The sequence below is a fragment of the Symsagittifera roscoffensis genome, chromosome 9 (assembly GCF_963678635.1).
Source record: "Symsagittifera roscoffensis chromosome 9, txSymRosc1.1, whole genome shotgun sequence".
NCBI classification, from domain to species: domain Eukaryota; kingdom Metazoa; phylum Xenacoelomorpha; order Acoela; family Convolutidae; genus Symsagittifera; species Symsagittifera roscoffensis.
The window spans coordinates 48,638,123-48,651,566 of record NC_087070.1 but is presented as its reverse complement, the minus strand read 5'-3'; positions in this window follow the sequence as shown (position 1 = coordinate 48,651,566).

Sequence of the window (13,444 nt, the reverse complement as noted above, 5' to 3'; positions counted from 1 at the left end):
TTTTTCTGAAAAAATCATCAAGTTATTGAACTTTCTGAACAGAAATGAAAGCCTTGCGAAAAACAGTACCCAAAATGCTTGAAACAGCTTGAAGAATTCACTGCAACTCTGAATAGCTAAAAAGATTATGATGCTTTTAAAAAGGCATCTGTTGGCCCAGTACCACACGAAAGACTCTCAGACGTTCTACATCAGTAAGTGATAAACGGAAATCAATGAAATGGATCGAAGACTACTTTTGTAACGGCAAGCTAAAGTTTCCATCAGTGTAAGCAAGTAAAATTGGGAAAATATCCGTTGTGAAAAACTCAAGAGCTTCTGCTCTTGGATGAGTGTTGTTTCTTAGATACGTCATTTCAATACCAAGTTCAAAGAAACCAAATTCTTTTCTATTTGTTTGCAACGCGAAGCTATACGGCAAATTAAATAAGCAATTTTCATTAAATTCTCCTACAAAGATCTTAAAAAATTAGACAATTAGTCAAGAATGAGCTTTTTATATTTCAATACCTTATACACGTTCAGATTTTGATTGCAAACAAAAACTTGACAGCTTTTTAAACAAAGTTACTGCATCTACCGGAATGAACAAAAAATAGAACAAACACAGGATCATGGAATTATAATTGATAGTAAATTTTTGTTCGAAGCACATATTTTCACCAAAGTGAAAAAAACAAAATCAATCATTGTGATTTTCAAAGCAATCAACAGTTTGACTTTCAACTGTAATCTTGAATCTAAACAAGGAACTGTTTTGGCCTCATCTTCGTTTTAATTTGAAGCTTGGTATCCGCGACTCAAGAAACAGTTGAATTTCTTGGAAGCGTTAATCAGACAGCTACCCGAACTATTAGTGGATTGAGGGGAGCAACAGTGGAAGAACACTTAGATGACAAGAAACTATGATTGATTTATATTTAAAAAAATAAATCATAACATTATGACTTGAAAACGACAGAAAATCTATTCAAATTAAACAACAGACATAAAGAAAAAAGGTCAAGAAAAATGTCCAAAGAAAACTAGAACAGAAAAAGACACTTTTTAAGATCAGAGCTACAGCAAAGTGGAACAACCTTCCTTGAGAATTAGTCAACTAGAAAAGGAACAACGCGTTCAAAATCACCCTGGAAGCTATTGGAAGACAAACTGATTCAATTTGAGATGAGCTAAAAAAAACGAATAACAAATGAGCTGAACAAAAAAGGAAGCACCAAAAAGGAACAAAAAAGGAAGCAAAAAAGGAAGAACAAAAAAGGAAGCAGAATGACCAGGTAGAGGGGAACTTCCGGTAAACTTTTCAAGCATTGCAAATTGTTTAAGTCAAAATAGCAGAGAGGTAACAACAAATTCCTTGTACACTAACAATGACACTAACACAAAAAATCATGAGAAGTTGCTGAAACTTTTGATGATCTAAATTCGCCACTGGATGTGATTGCTATAGATGAGGCTAAAACTAAAAACTCAAAAGTTTATGAAACTCATATTGGCACAAAACACAAGTTTAAGAACTACATTATTGAGTCAATTAACATGAATCCAAATGACAACATAAGAGGAATTTCAACGATAACAAAAAGATAGACTATACTGTAAGACTACAAGAGACTGATCTCCACAAAATGATGGTATGTCTATTGTTCGAAAGGGCAAAGCTAACGGTCGAAAAATCATTTGACTAGCATTTTTCTGCCGGAGCCCAAACTCAACAGAATGAAACAAAAACTGCGGAGAAAAACTTACCCTTGAACAGTTTTGACAAAACTAGTGCAAATAAAGTTCAAAATTCTGGAAGCAGTTCGAGGTTTATTCCAAATCCAAAATGTCAGCGAGCCAGCTCGAATCACAGCAGGAGATAAATCATCACTTCATGTTATTGTACCAGTTATTGTACCAGTCCTATCGATTTTAGGATAAAAACTTGGCACTACTTCGCAAAAAAAGATTACAATGTATTGCAAAAAGAAAAGAAACAAGTTGAAATTCAATATACAAACAATCTAAAAAAAGTATCAGAAAACCTGCGACAAGAAATAAACCGACTTAATGAGAAACACATACCACTGTTGAACTTAGACACCGAAACATGAAAACTGAACTGTTCGGGAATAGTAAAATAAAAAGAAAACTAAGAAAAAAGGCTTGGAACAATTTCTGTACTTCTACAATCATTGATCATTGTAAAAAACAAAAAAAAACGAAAGGCAATATAAACAGCCACTAGAAAAAATTATTGGTAGAGAGAAAAATGTTTAAAAAAATGAAAGTGACACCGAAAAAATTCTATGCTAGAAAAAGCATTACCACCATTATTTAGTGCAAATTAAACATTAACCAGAAATGCGAAAGAAAAAATTGAGCTGTTATCAATTTGATTTCATTGGTTTTGACAAATGCCTGCTTAGTGGAAACTTTACATTAGTAACAAAATTAAAATCATGTAAAAAACAGTCAAAAATCAGTTGAACGTGATTAACTTTGAAAGTTACCAGGAAAGGATGAATTTTTCATTTCAGTTGGAACTACAATAAGTCCATGCAATGACAAAGTTTTTGCATAAATCCAGGAAAGATAGCAAGGTACTCACTGAGCTGGGAATTGGCGCAAAAAGTTTCTAATTTTAACAAAGAAAAGAAACTGTTGGTGGAGAACTTTAGACCAAAAACCATTACAACAGTAGTTTTAAACATTCTTAAAGAATCATCAGGTCGAGTTTATGGTACACCCGAACAGAAATGAAAACTTTGTAAATTTACAAAATAGAGTTTTACCAGAAAAAAAAACAAAACTTCAATTCTTGAAAGTGCTGGATTACTTCACTGCAACTCTGAATAGCGAAAAAAAGTTGATGTGATCTATCCAGTTTTCAAAAACGCAAAATATAAAATGGACATTAAATTATTTTAAAAACTTCTAAAAAAGATAATTGGTTAAAAAAGACTCTTAGAGTTTTCAATGACCATAAATGTATAAAGGTTTCAATTGCAATTGTACATTGTGAAATGTTAAAGTTAGTGCTTATACGGCAAAGCACTGAAAAAAATTTAAAGAAGCAAAGGTTCTGGGAGTTATCATTAAATGTAAAAAAAATTTTCGAAGCACATAATTTCACCAACAGGAAAAATGCAATTTCCATCCTTGTAATTTTCAAAAACACTCAACAATTTGACTACACCTGTAATTTTGAACCTACACAAAAGAATCTTGTGGTTTCACCTTGTTTTTGTTGCAAGCTTGGTATCCACGACGTAAGAAACGGATGATTCAATTTGAAAACTTTCAACGAAAATCTACTCGATTGATTACTGGATCAGAGGGTTGCACTATGGAGAAAAACAGCCGAAGCTAGATCTATAGTCCTTCAAACACTATAGAAGACGAGGAACAATGATTGAAAAATTCTAAATTGAATATGAACCTTATGACTCAAATAGGAAAAAATGTCTATTTAATTTAAACAACAGGCATACAGATATTTGTCGAGAAAATTGCGATGAAGAAAGCCAAAAACAAAATTAGAAAAAAACGTTTCACAATCAGAACTAAAACAGAGTGTAACAAGCTGCTACGAAAAAACAACCTGCTCCGGAAAATGATCAGCGCTATCAAAAACAATTGGATAGTTTTCGGAAGACAAATGGACTTGATATGAGACGAGCTAAAGAAAAACAATACACAATGAGCTGATCAAAAGAGGAGGCATCATCGCGGGAGGCCTCCTCTTGCTGATCCAAAGAGAAGGCATCATTATAGAAGAGGCATATTTTGGATAAAATTTTCAATTCTGAAACCGTTGATCAAATTTTTTCGCTTTTTTCCAATAGTCGATTTGACTAATTTTTTTTGTATTGTGAAAATTGTTTTTTTTAGAATTGTACTATGGAGCAAAACTGACGAAGCTGGATTGAGAAAATTGAAAATTTTTATGACCTATATGACTCAAACACGGCAAAAGGTCTATTTAATTTCAACTCAGTTTGCTACGAAAAAAGAACTGCCTTATTGAGGCAATTAATTTTAAATCAAATGACACAGACGACAAAAAATATTGATCATAAATGAAAAGTTAGACATTTCGATCAGAAAACAACAAACTGATCTTCAAGAGATGCTGGTAGGCGACATTGCTATCGGTGGAAAAATCATTCGCACAGAAAATTTATAATTGAGCTCAAACTCAATGCAGCGGAATTGAACCAGTATTCTTAGTATCCATCAATCAACAATATCTGTGAGAAAAAGATGAAAAGAAATTTGTTGGTATAATGGAGGATTCAAACATACCCTCGAATAGCTCGACGGAGTACAACTCATCGAGATTTGTTCCTAATCCACATATGAGCGAGCCAACTCGCATCATAGCAAGAGAGGAATCGTCACTTCTTGATATCGTCCGATATCAGTCTAAGCTACCTGGTGGCTGACCCCAAGCCACCTCTTATTCAAAATGGTCATACTCTCATGGAAACAGAATTACCAATCAATCGTATCGATTTTAAGATGAAAATTTGGCTGAAATTTGCTGAAAAAGATTACGTTGGAATGCGACAATAAAAGAACCAATCCTAAAATGAAGACGCAAAAAACATAAAAGAGTTATCGGGAAACCTGCGGAAAGAACTAACCTGACTAAATGAGTAACATACACCACTATTAAACTTGGTTTGAAAGTTGAACCCTTCGGCAATTATGCAAGAAAGACTATGAAAACAAAAAAAATTGAAAATTGAACCGTTTGGCAATTAGGCAAGAACTACTATGAAAAATGAGTACAGGTTTTAATCGCAATTGTTAAGAATGAAAATCTAAAACGTAAAAACTACTGTTTCTACGGAAATTCACAGAGGAAAAAAAAGCGGAAAGAATAAAAGGATCAGGAAGTTATCAGTGATAGTAAGTGATTGTTCGAAGCAAATATCTTTTATCAAAAAAAGCAAAATCATTCATTGCAATTTTCAAGAACAATCAACAATTTGACTACACCTATTTTTGAACGTACACAGGCAACTTTTGGGGCCTCGACTTGTTTTTGTTTCAAATTTATTATCCGCAACTTAAGAAAGAGATTATTTGAATGTTTTCCACAAAAAGTTTCTCAAATTATTACTGGCTTTAGCGTACTTTACTAAAGAGAAAGACTGCGGAAGTTGGACCTATCGTCCCGTGATTACTGTAGAAGACGAAAAACAATGATTGGTATACTCTAAATTGGAGTAACTGCTATGGCTCAAAAACGACAAAAAAATTATTCAAATTCAAGAGTAGGCAAAATGATAAATATCAATAAAATTGTGACGAAGAAAGCCAACAAAAAAGTAGGCAAAAATTTATTTACAATTAGAGCTTCAACAGACTAGAGCCTTCTGCCACGAGAAAGAGTCGGCTGAAAAACGACCAGCGCTTTCAAAACTATCAGCTAGACAGTTATTGGAAAGGAAATGGATTTAATATGAAATGAACTAAAGGAAAGGAATTCACAATGAACTGATCAAAAGAGGAGGGTTCATCAAGTAATGATCAAAACTAAAATGAACTGATTCCCTCATTAAAAACCATTCTTGCTGCCTATTCCAATTCTCAGCCCTCGTTTCTGAGTAATTTCTGTAAAAACGCCAATTTAGAAATTGTTTATCGAAAAATTCCGCATTTTTTTGAAACAGTTCCTTCAATTACATGCTTTTTGTCCTGAAGAAGCACAACTCCCACAGTTTAGGATGCTACCTGTATCTTCTAGTTTTTGATACCATCCCCAGCTCACTCTCCTGTTCTTATCGATGCTCATTCTATATCAAAAAACGCAACATTTTGCTATGCTTGTTTCATTATTGAACTGTAAGTAAGGGTGAATTCCTTTGGCTGATTTTAGCACTTTTTAAGGGTCGCTTCTTAACATCTTCACTATATCATCCACTTTGCGGAAGAATAATTTCACCTTTGCGGTTCAGCTTCAATTCCCGTCCTCTAAATGCATCTTTTACAATACCAGACCGTTTCTACAATGATTTTGTAATCAGTGTCTGTAATATTTCCATGTGTATTGTGATTCCAGTTCAGGCAGCCGTCACACTCTGTCCTTTTTTGAACTGTAGGTAAGTTTTGTTGCCTTGAGGGCACGTTTCTCTACAATTATTTGTTGGTGTAATCAGCTGCCAATTTCAATGCATGTTTGTACTCCTTGAATTAAAAATTTGCTTAAAATGCGACCAGAGAGGCGCCGATGGCTAATCCAACTTTTCGGTTAAACCAAAATTCATTTCACTCAAAACGCACCTGGCTGCCTGCCACATTAAGTATTTTTTTCATGATCTTTCTTACCATTGCCGGTTTGTTTTCGTGTTCTTTTTTAACATCTAAATCAATTGCTTCCTTGAGTGGGACATTCGTATATAAACTTTTAACATCGACAGAAATTATTTTCCCATCAGGCTCACAATCAGTACTTTCTGAAATGCTCCTGCCATCCGATGAGTTTGTTTCGACGTTGAATCCCTCGAGACCCTCAAAAAATATTGCTAGCGTTCTGTCCAAGTTAGGATAAAAAGCACCAGGGAGTGAGAGGTCTGGTCTCGGTGGTGTCTTCATTTTGCATTTTGTATATTTTGACCAGGACGTAAACTTTGGCGAGTTGTCCACCTTTTGACCCTAACCTATTGGGAGACTGCTTATTTACGTATTTCATGGCCAGTAGTTTTTTAATGATATCTTTTTTTTCAATCTTCAAAAATATTGAGTCAGTAATTGCTTTTTTTCACTGAGTTTTGACTCAGAAGTTGTTTTCTTCTTTACAAAGAAAACGAATCCCCTGTCAAAAGGCACTGCCACTAGCCCGGAGATGAAGATACTTTCTCGCCTTTTTATGCACTTACGATGGTGTCTGTTTACTCGTTTACTGTAGGCTTTTTGCGCGGCATCAATCTCACGACGAGCTTTACCTGGGACATTAGGATGTTTGAGCTCTGAGAGGAAGATGTGGATATCAGCCAGAAAGTGTGTCTCATTTAGTTTATCACTGACTGGATGATTTTGTCGCAATTAAAAAAATTGCTGAGTCCAAGAAAATAACTTTATGTAATCGATGGTTATCACCGATCTCTAGCTTTTCAGGCCTAATGGTCAATTCTACCTTGCAGCCAGCTTTTCAAGCTTCTTCTGATGTGTTAAATAAACTACAGTAGTTGTCTTTCTTCCTCTGAAAGTTAGGTACCTTACTACCGAAGGCCATAATTAGTCGTTTAGCCCTCTTCATACCACACCTCTTGTCTTATCTAGTTTTCTTGAAATGTTTTTCGCTGTCCTAGTTTTGCCTATCTTCATCCTGAGAAGTATAAATTGAATAGTGGATCGCTTGATCACAAGAAATTTCTTTTTTGAGAACCCGATATCTCACAAAATCAGTTATTATTCCATTTTCTACACAAACTGTCAGAAATTTTTGGATCTGGTGGCAAAATTTTTTTGATATATATGAAGACATAATTACGAACTAGTTTCCAATCTATTTTTGTTTTAAATTCATATGAAAAAAGGTGGGGAGAGAAAAAAGTAATTTTTCTTATGCAAGCGACGGGGAGTAAACCTCACGTGACACGAAGCAAAACTAAAAACTCAACTCTAATTCACCCTCTCCCTTGAAGCTTGATCCTTTTTGCCAACTTCCGCTCCTCGACACTGTCCACGACCCTGCTAATAATTTATGTTCATGTTCTTTCTGAAATAGTTTTATTGGTTTTTCTGCTTTTTAGCGTGGTCACAACAGGGTTGCTCTTCTCGAAAGTGCAAAAATTATTTTGGTTTTTACAATGTTTATTGTGTCGGAGTATGTTTCATTCGAATTCTGGCGGAATTGTCTGCTCCTCCAGTACACTCATAAATTAGTGGATCCAAGCTGCTGAGTTCGGAATCGAGATTTTTTTGCTGGAATTTTAATGTTTTGAAACTTTCATGATACTTGCAGGCATCAGATATAGTTTTACGGCAGAATTTAGCAGAGGGGTTGTCAATTTTTACATCAAAAAAGGTTCGGCAGAATCAACCTCTCCAGAGTCCATTTGACATGTGGTCAAATGGAGGGTCATCTTCAGTAGTGGTTGTTTTGTTGTGAAAGCTTTCGCCTTCAACGATTGAATTTTTGGCTCTATCCAAACCTCAGGGCGCCTTTTGTTCAAGATTGTCGCGAAGGTATCACGTATTTCTTTGTCTTAGTTGAGTATATCCGCCTTTGTGGCAGTGTAGAGATTGGCTCAGCCTGGAAGTTTCTCAACATGGGCATTTATGTGGAATGTTTGGTGGTTACCAACAGTATCTCAGTTGTAAACCATCTTTAAACTCTGATTTGTTGAGGGCAAAAGTGTACTTTATAATGAGTAGCACGCTTCGCCAGTTCAATGCCCCTTTGTTTGACGCTAGATTTAAGATACAATTTTTTTCTGATGAGCAAGTTTCTATAACTTTAGCCTTAATCGAGAGTGTGATGATCTGTCTCTCAGTTTTGATTTTCCTATTTATCAGAGTTTGTTCCGTTCCAGCTATTTTTGGATCATTGTTTATTGATGCATCAATATGGCTCCTGACCACTCATAGTTGCTGAAAATGTCCATGTTTCTGAGTTGGCCTAATTCTCCCATTTTAATGGTAGTGCAAAAAGGATGCGTTCTTCATCGGTTAGAATGTTTTACCTGTAATTTAATGAAGTAGCTGCTGTGTCCATACATAGGTTCCATCACTGTTCCATACATAGGCGTCCATTTCAGGTTTCTCAAACTGGTTACTCAAACTGTGAATAGCATATTTGGTTTGACATTTCTGGCCTAAGCTGAGTAGGAAACTTTTTTCGAGATTTTTACGTTCTGATTTTGTTCCGTTCCATTTTGATCAGAGTTTGTTCAGTTCCAGCTATTTTTGGATCATTGTTTATTAATGCATCAATATGGCTCCTGACCACTCATAATTGCTGAAAATGTCCATGTTACTGAGGTGATCTAACTCTCCCATTTTTATTGGTAGTGCAAAAAGGATGCGTTCTTCATCGGTTAGAATGTTTTACCTGTAACATAAGAAAGTAGCTGCTGTCTTACGTTTTTCTCAATTTCGTCCATTTTTTAAATGCTTTCGGAGTTGTTGTGATTGGGAAGCTCAGATTTTTTGAACTCCTTTTGTGTAGCAGGAGTAGGCATTTTGGGCTAATGTTTCAGCTGTTTTGTTCCTATAACCAATCCAAGCAATCCAAAATCATTTACCATTGTAATATTTGTGCCTTTGAATGGCGCTTTCCGACGAATTTCATTTTTTATGAGTTGAAACTTGGAAGGCTTCACATTGTAGCCGAAAGACTTTCTGTGCACATCACGGTTGTCTAGTATTGCATAGAGACTCTTAAGATCACCTGGAACGCTTCCGTCATCTGCGTAACCTTTTTGGGCGTCATTTGGTTTTGCAGGAGCTCTATCAGTGGGATTATCACTGTTCCATACATAGCCATTGCGCGAAGATCACCTTGCGTTGTGCTTTCGATAGATGCCAAAACCGTGTTGCTGACATATACACTGAGGATATGTTTGTATGAAATGACCAGAGCAAATTTTAGTGCCGAACAAAGGACTACAACATAGTGCCGGTCCATTTCAGGTTTCTCAAACTGGTTACTCAAACTGTGAATAGCATATTTGGTTCGACATTTCTGGCCTAAGCAGAGTAGGAAACTTTTTTCGAGATTTTTACGGTCTGATTATCTACATTGGGTGATTATTTTGCCAAATATTTGTCTCAGAACTTCGCCTATACCAATACCAGAGAGTAGGCGTTGTGATTTCAATTGTGTAGTGGGACTTGTATTCTGTTTCCGGTGGGGTATTTTTTTGGTTTCGGGTAAACAGACATTTTTTTAAATTCTCCGATAAATTTTCAGTCGAGTGGGTTACTTTATACTCTAGCTTGTGTGGCCGTTACTCTTTCGATTGAAACTTTGAAAATTTTGATGGCACTCAATAGACGTCTTCTAAACAGACATTTTTTAAAATTCTCCGATAAATTTTCAGCCGAGTGGGTTACTTTATACTCTCGCTTGTGTGGACGTTACTCTTTCGATTGATACTTTGAAAATTTTGGATGGCACTCAATAGACGACTTCTATAATTTTTTGGACACAGCTACTAAATCATTAGAGGACTTGATGTACTAATAGCATTACTACAACTAAAGTGCAAGGAGAAAAATTGCTGAAATGTGAACTCGAACGTTTTCGGAACTATGTACATCGTCAGGTTAATAAAGTTTCATTAGGCAGAGCTTTGCTTGCTATTGTATAGGATAGCTTTGCAATTAATTTGCCAAGCTTAATGATTGTCTGGTTGAACTGAGTTCAAATCCTTGTCCATTCGCACGCAGCTACTTCCGAGGGGCCGTGGCTTTTGTGCGTTTTTTTCACTTACTTCAGTGATACAGTTAAAGTTCGCTGCTTTGTCTTGGAAATATTTTAATTTCAGGAAAACAAGGTTTGTTTTTCCTTCAATGACCTTGTTTAGGGGAAGTACTCCAATTTTTTTTATTGTCTGAAAGAAGCCAATGGCGGCAGATATTTTGGCTATTTTCATTCATTTATCGAATTGCTAAACTTCCTCGCTTAGTTTGCACGTCTTCTGTTTTAGATGTCTAATTTGGAGAGCTTTTGCTACATTGAAAAATTCGTCTAATAAGCCTTACTTCCCAAAAGTTATGTGGCGGCTCAGAAAATTGGAATTGGATTCGTTTGTTTCTTGTTTCGTTTTGGTGAGCAGCAGATATAGGAGAATCATTGCTGTTTTCCATGCGACGTTGAATTTGGTGATTCTTCTATTAGGAAAAATCCGCTGGTTAAGTTATTCTATGAATTGGAAACCAGGCTTGCTCTTGCTTAGCACTATGAAGTGCGGTTTCCAGTTGGCGACAATTTTGTGTTTTAGCTCTGAATTTATGTTTTTGGTCGATAATCTTCAAATTGGCCAGAGAGGACTGTAGTGATTGCTGGGGATGATGGATTAGAATCTCGAGCGTAGGGCTGTAGATTTTTCTCGAGTGTTGCCGGTGATGTTTCTTGAGTTGTGATGGGAGCTGTGTTGGTTGTCTGTTGGTGAAATTAGACCCTTTTGCAAATTTCTCGGGTGTGCATTTTATGTTGGATAACCCATCGTAATAAATTACCCCGCTTCACGAGACATGAATGTATGCTTTGCAAATGATACACCAAATGCTTCCAAAATTTTAAAATCAAACCAAATGGTGTGTCATCACAATTTATCAGTCCAAATTGTGATTTCAATTGTGTAGTGGGACTTGTATTCTGTTTCCGGTGGGGGTCTTTTTTTGGTTTTGGGTAAACAGACATTTTTTTAAATTCTCCGATAAATTTTCAGCCGAGTGGGTTACTTTATACTCTCGCTTGTGTGGCCGTTACTCTTTCGATTGACACTTATAAAATTTTGGATGGCACTCAATAGACGACTTCTATAGTTTTTTGGACACAGCTACTAAATCATTAGAGGACTAATAGCATTACTACAACTAAAGTGCATGGAGAAAAATTGCTGAAATGTGAACTCGAACGTTTTCGGAACCATGTCCATCGTCAGGTTACAAAAAAGTTGATATAAGATGATTTACAGACGTTATATTATCATTAAAAAACCATTAAGTGGTTCTAAACAAAAAGTAAAAAAAAATTTCTACCTATCAAATTTAAGCATTATTTTGTGAGAATTTCGTAATCTTAACTTTTCTTTAAACTTCTGAGATTTTAAATCTTACTTAGCGTTTCCTTGTAATTTTTTTTTTCAATTTTACAATTTTTTTGATTGACATTTTCAATATTCTCGGCCAGAAATATTTTTGGAGTAAGTTCTAAGTGATAGCTCCCTACTCCTGAACTAATCCCGCGTGTTGATCCCTTGCCTCAGTTTCCTAATATGCAGCGCTTCCACTTTTAGGAGTTTCATTGCGTTGTTTGATTGATCTGTTATCTGCCAACTCAACTGCGCTGTGGTCGCTTGCTCTCACACTGACTCAAGTCGAACAATTTGTTCAGCTGATGTGGACTAACATCCACAACAAGACAGTTTGTGGACCACAATGGATTTCATATCATTAGAGAATGACGACATAAAGGAGTCCAAAACGGTTTTCAATTTCCGGGTCATAAACTCGATTTTTGCGTTGGTGATGCTGCGCACCTTGTTTGCAAACAATTGACTTTGATTTCCTCAAAATCTATGCATAAGCATTAAGGGTTTATCGTCTCGCTTGTCATTGGTTGCCCGAGTTTGTCCGGGTTGGTGGGAAAAGTCGCTCCAAGAATTTTGCTGAGTGTTTTCGACTCAAGTTTGCATGACCACTCCTCTGGGTACTGATTCTCCATCCATTGCTGTCTATTGATCATCATTGCTTCATGTTTCAGTCCCCATGTAGATTTGCTGTTGAAATTCCTGTGCACCGTACTCTCTATGAAATTTATCTTGTAATGCAGTGGTGCGCAACTTCTGAAGTTTAGAAGTATGTCAGTATCCATTGGTTTTTGGTACAATCCACATTTAACTTGCTTGTTGCCATCTACAATTATTATAATGTCTAAAAAAAGCCAAGTCTACGTTCTCATTCGGTGTTTCAAGTGTGAGATGTAAGAATGGGTGCAATTTGTTAACAGCTTGCAATACCACGCTCGGGTCGCCTTTAACAGTCCTTATATTATCGTCTACAGATCCCAGGAAAACCTTCACAACTGTTATCGTCAGCTCACATTAACGCATCTCATTGCAGAATTTGCAGAATCAAATATTATATCATTCGCTCGGAAAGTAAAAAACGACAGAAAAAAACTTTACCCTTTAACGACTTGCCATCGTCAACATAGCAAATCACGTTCTTTTGACCGTTTCTACTAAAGCCAAACCAGAATGGTCCTCATAACATTGGGTCGACAAAGTTGTAACGGATTGAAGGCTATCAACCGAGTCGCGCTAATTACCTAAATTGCTTGCAAAATAGTGAACTCATGGCTGGGTCTCAGTTTCCTCAGGCCACGAGGTCTGTCGTAAAAACGGGATAGATACACCATCATGATTATAATACTATATTACTATTGTTTTTGTACTGTAGAGAAAATTACCCTATCGATCGGAGTTGGATCGACCCTTTCATTAACGTGTCTAGCTTCTCATAGACTGAATCTGACACTAGATGTTATAATTTGAATTCAAGACATTCCCGGAAGCTTAATTTGTTGAAATAACAGATCAGGAGTGTGGTTCCGTACCCTTCCGGTTTCTTCAAAATCCTTGTAGAAACGCCTTTTTCACATTCGAGAAGGGTTGCCGTCTTCACTCTCAGCCTTCGTGATTCGTTCAATTCTTCCGGTAACAATTGTAACTGCACAATCGTTACAACTCGGAAGGCTTCTTCTCAATTGTCGTTT